The sequence below is a fragment of the Mus pahari genome, chromosome 19, assembly GCF_900095145.1.
Source record: "Mus pahari chromosome 19, PAHARI_EIJ_v1.1, whole genome shotgun sequence".
Lineage (NCBI taxonomy): Eukaryota > Metazoa > Chordata > Mammalia > Rodentia > Muridae > Mus > Mus pahari.
The window spans coordinates 87,851,642-87,857,194 of NC_034608.1; the positions used below are offsets into that span (position 1 = coordinate 87,851,642).

Below are 5,553 nucleotides of genomic sequence, written 5' to 3' on the forward strand. Positions count from 1 at the left end.
AGGAGGAGGAGGAGGAGGAGGAGGAGCAGGAATAATGAAAAAAAAAAGGCATAGGTGCAACTTGTAGGAAGAGATGAAAGATGAAAAGATCAGGAGAATGGGTACTAAGTTATGCCTTGCCATGGTCAATTAGAAGGTGCTAGCAAAACAGATGAGAGAAGATACTCACAATCAAACTAGTGCCTCCATCTCTGGAAAGCCACAGAACGTGGAGGTGACCTGCTTTGAAGTACTCCTAACAGTGACTGTTTTAATGCAAAGATTCAGAATTCGAGGATTCTCAGGTATCCTCCTGTGTGCACTTGGAGGTCTCTGGGGACAGAAATGGCCAAGAGCATGGTGCAGCAAAGTTCAGAGAAGGGATGGAAAGGGCCTTTAAAACACATATTGAGATACCTTCAATAGGCACACAACAGCTAGGGCAAACAAAATTACATGCCAAAAAAGCCAATTATCTCCATGGCACATTATACCAAAAAAAAAAAAAAAAAAAAAAGAAAGAAAGAAAAAGAATAGGGCATGACATATAAATAATTTGGGGCTGTGAAAAGAATTAAAGGAGTCCATACATGTTAAGAAAAAAGAAAAATGCTAGTACAGGAAAACACTAAAGAAGTAGGAAATGGGGGGGGGCTAGTGAGATGGCTCAGAGGTTAAGAGTGCCGACTGCTCTTCTAGAGGTCCTGAGTTCAAATCCCAGCAACCACATGGTGGCTCACAACCATCTGTAATGAAATCTGATGCTCTCTTCTGGAGTCTCTGAAGACAGCTACAGTGTACTTACATATAATAAATAAATATTTAAAAAAAAAAAAAAGAAGTAGGAAATGATGGTGATGGTGATGATGGTGGTGATGATGATGCAGTTGATCAAGGTTTCCATTCAGCTGCCATAACAGAGGACAAAAGAAAGGGAGTTATATGAACAAGAGAAACTTACTCCCCACAGTTCTTTAGGATGAGAAATTCATGCCTAGCCGAAGATATGGCCTATCTGGTAGCACCTGCAAGTATACAGAAAAGGTAAGGTAGGTAGGTCTCTGGGGCCTTTTCCAAACCAAGCACGTTTCAAGGCTTCTTTATATATCATCTCATGGGTTAGGGTTCCAGAGTTTGATCTGAGAGTAGTCAATCAGGCCACAGCAAATTATGGCATTGGCATTGAGAAAGTAAAATCTATATTGAGGTTACAAAAACATGAGAAAGGTTTTATATTTGGGTCTCTGTGTATACTGCCTCTGTCCATATCTCCCTGGTCCTCCAGCCACACACTAAAGCATGCTTGAGAAGAGCTGGAGAAGTCATGGGAGAGTGGAAAGAGATGCTGAAAAAGGCCAGCAGCAAGCAACAGTGATGCTTTTTTTTCCTTTGCTGTGCTAAAACCTAATTAATGTACATCATGCCGGACAGTCCCAGATGGCTTATGGGGCCCACAGAAGTACTCTCAAGGTTGACAGCAACTTCTGTGCACCAGCTGATGAAGTAGTAGTTTTATTTTAAGTAAATGTAATATTTTGTACATGCAAACAAAGCTGTTTCTGTCTTCTCTCAGCTTCCCTCCCAGTCCTGAGGCCATCATAGTCCCAAGCACAAGCACAGAACTAGAGAAAAGACAAGTGTATGAGCAAGACCCTTGTAAAACACACACACACACACACACACACACACACAAACACACACACACAAACACACACACACAAACAGGCTGGACACACACACCCCAATAGACCAGAGCCCTAAAGAGACTAAACCCAAACTTCTGAGCTTTACTCATACAGCCCCTCCCTGTCTGACCCAGGCATGACCCTCAGTCAAACATGTCATTTCCAAGTATCAGCCCCAGGGTATTAAGAGACAAGTTTAGTTAAAACTAGCTTCTCCCTTCACATTCCTCACCATTTTTTCTCCTTTCTTGTAGTTCCCATTGACTGTGGCTTTCTTTCTTTTCTTTTTCTTTGTTTGTTTTGTTTTGTTTTGTTTTGTTGTTTTTTGTTTTTTGTTTTTCTGGGTTTTTTCGAGACAGGGTTTCCTCTGTTTAGCCCTGGTTGTCCTGGAACTCACTTTGTAGGCCAGGCTGGCCTCGAACTCAGAAATCCACCTGCCTCTGCCTCCCAGTGCTGAGTTAAAGGCGTGCACCACCACCGCCTGGCGATGGCTTTCTTTCTTTCACCTAACTTCCACTCATTCAGGATTCTGAATCACCATTCCTTTGAACATTCTGATTACAGTCCTAACACAGAACCTTCTGTGATACTGGGCCTTTCCTGATCAAGCATTTTCTGTACCACTATTGCCAGCAACTTTCACACTGACCATGCTACAGGTCTCCTAGCCACATGACCATTACTCAGCTGTGGTCCTGACATCACCAGAAAACACTCAGGCAGCTTTTCTTTCCACACATAAGGCAAAAAAACAGCCTTGCCAGCAAGCCCAAGCCTGAGTACACAGATACATCCCACCTATAGGGCAAGATTGATCAGAAATGGACATGAGCAAGCCTGGGGACCAAAGTCAGAAATTAAAATACAGAGACCATGACAAGCTCAAGTCTTAGCTAACATGGGGTCAGCTAATCTCCTGGCTTTGGAGAAGTGGCTCTGGAATCCCATTGCAGAACTCAATAAACCAGGAAAAGCTGTCCAAGTTGAGGCAACTCCATGGAACTCAGGGAAAGCCGGGTAAGGTATTACCCAAAATCTACCCACATTTGGAGTTTCTGGCAGCCACCCATTACCTTCTCTGGAACCCAGTGGAACTCCACAGGTAAAAGCAGAGCCTGAAGTAGAGACCCTAATCCAAATTCAAACTCTCTAGGCAGACTGAGTGATCTGGGTTTGCTGACTGGTACCCCAGCCACAAGCCCCTGTGAAAACCATACCTGGTGAATTAAGGGCTCAGTAAGTGCTACATGCTATTGTACTGCTAATAATGAACTAAGCACACAGAGCTTATAGTATGTCCCAGACATGGACGTGATCCAAGGTGGGTAGACATGGGCTCTTGATGATTTAGTAAGTTCCATAGACTGCAAAACTCCAATATATTGCAGACAATTCTATGTGCCCTACTCTAGGGGGAAAGATGAGCTTAGGACCAGAACTCCACCACACCCCCATACCCCAAGCAGTTGTCTCATCAAGGAAATTGTAACAATTCAGCCTAAAACACTAGTTGAATTTATGTTAACCTTTAATTACATATTCCCATTGATTAGACTTTTAAATGTCCCAGTATTGTGAAAATACTTAACCAGTTAGAATATATTTAATTCAGCAACTCTGTAGGAGCCACGTTCATGACCTTCTCTAGGTCATGTGTGACCCGCTAGAAGTCATGTGTTAAGGTATAATGTCTAGTTCCTAAATCTTACACTGTATTTGTAGCTAAATTTCTCCAAAGAGGTGAGAGGTGTAAAAAAAAAAATTTCTTGTTAGAATGAACTTTAATCAAATCCCAAAGAAAGAGATCAAGATATGAGTACATAGGGATTCACTGTGAGGACACAGAAAAGCATTGTCTCCAAGGCCTCAGAAGAACATAACCCTATGGCCAATGCCTTAATCTTAGTCTTCTGGCCATAGAATTATGAAAATATGAATGTCTGTAGCTTAAGCCCCTGGATTTATAATTCTTTGCCATAGTGGGTCTCCTAAAGAACCATGAGAGCTGAGGTTGGTCCTAGTGTTTGACTGCTGTCATTATACTATAGAAATATTAGAATCCCAAGCGGCTGGATGACTTTTACAAGCTTCTGCACTACTAGGAAATAAAACTGGATCCCAGATATCAAAACAAATCTGTCACTAAGTCCTAAGATCTGCCGTGTATTCAACAAGTATATATTCAGCATCTGTGTTCTACTATAAACATTAAAGCCAAACCATGCTTTCTATAATTAATAATAATAATAATAATAATAATAAATGTGTTAAGCCATAACAGTGAATATTTGAGAGAAAGATGCTGTGGGAAAAGCGTGACTCTTCATTTCCCATCTTTACTAAATCCATGAAAAAAATCCAGCACAGGAAAGGTACAATCACTGAATTAAGGGGTTCCACCATGTCAGTATTCCTCAGCAACAAAGAAATGAATGAAATAATGCCATTAGACTTCCTAGGTAATATACATCTATCATCTGAAATTAGAAGCCAAACCTAGTTCATACTACCACAGTGCTCAGAGACATCGATGGTGTTTTCTTCACCCAGATGAATTCACATGTAGTGAGCACACACTACAAGGGAAAATTCTCATAGAACCAGATGGAACAGACATTGAAACCATAGCTGATGTTTAATATACGTCATTACGATGTGCGTATCCAGGCTTTATGTGAGTGTGATACTTCTTTGGTTGAGAGCAGCCACACAATCTATTATACTTTGAATGGGGATATGGAGTGGCAAGGGTCTTCATGATGGCTAGTTTTCCCATTTTTGTATAGCTACCTTAACAGTGATTAATTGTACTGGTTGCCTACAATGGTAGCTGAGAAGACATCACAATTCCACAGTCCCACAAGTGCCAAGATATATTCACTTCATTCATTAATGTGCCCAGTGACATTCAGGGCCTGGGCCTCTGAGCTGCCTAACAATACTGCAGGTGAGGAATAACATTTGAGGGTCTGATGGAATTTGCCATATGTGTTATTCATGCTAAAAATTATTATATATTTTTTATAATTTTAAATTTTAAATTATTAAATAATTTTTATATTATAAATATGTGTTATTCAGACACTACTGCAAACCAACAGCCTAAAGAGTCATTGTGGCTAAGAGGTGAGTCAGAAGCCAAGTTTTCCAGAGCACTGAGCATGAAGAAACTTAAGCCTGGTATCTTTCAAGGAGGTCCTGCTTGCTGTCACTAGGATCTGATGACCAGAAAGAGTCTTAGTGATGCTGACTCAGGTATACAGTTTACTGGGACAACACTAAGGCCAAGAGTGGGTGAGGAGAGCAAGCTTAACCCCAGAACACCACACGCCATAAGAACCAAGCAGGTTAGAGCCTAAAATTTATATACAGGCAGTACAAGGCACCTTGGAAAGGATATGGGATCTGCACCCCTCAGGCTACCCACTGCTACATTATTAAGTGGGATCTGACCTGTGTTCACCCACAAGTCCCACTGTGAAATCCCATAGCCCATCCACAGTAGTGTATTTCTGTTCAAGTAAACTTGCACCCTCAGGAACATTGTATGTGCTGTGCCCAGTGCCTAAAATCCTTTCATGTTCTATTTTGGCACTGGTGGCTTTATCACAGGCTGTGGGTGTCCTCCCAACTTTACTGAATAGACTTCCTGAATAGCCTAGCCAGTCCCTACTATCACCACCTACTAAATCCCACCTACTGGATTATTTGCACCAATGAATTGACCGATATTTAAAGATATTATTTCTAAGATTCAGGGGTAGAGTAAGTGACTGTTGCATGCAAGGCCTTATATTCAATCCTCACTATGTATACACACACACACACACACACACACACACACACACACACAGAGAGAGAGAGAGAGAGAGAGAGAGAGAGAGAGAGA

The 5,553-nt window shown here is 41.5% G+C and overlaps 1 protein-coding gene across 9 annotated transcripts in view; it reads right to left on the minus strand.

Moving 5' to 3' along the window:
- Positions 1–5,553, minus strand: part of Large1 (LARGE xylosyl- and glucuronyltransferase 1) — a 385,957-nt gene that overhangs the window by 315,078 nt on the left and 65,326 nt on the right. Inside the window, exon 1 of one of the 9 annotated variants that reach the window (XM_029531874.1) lies at positions 941–959. The exons of the other annotated variants lie outside the window; for them this stretch is intronic. The gene's annotated coding sequence lies outside the window, so the exon portion shown is untranslated. Of the gene's footprint in view, positions 1–940; positions 960–5,553 lie in introns of those variants that run through there. 9 annotated transcript variants of the gene reach the window in all.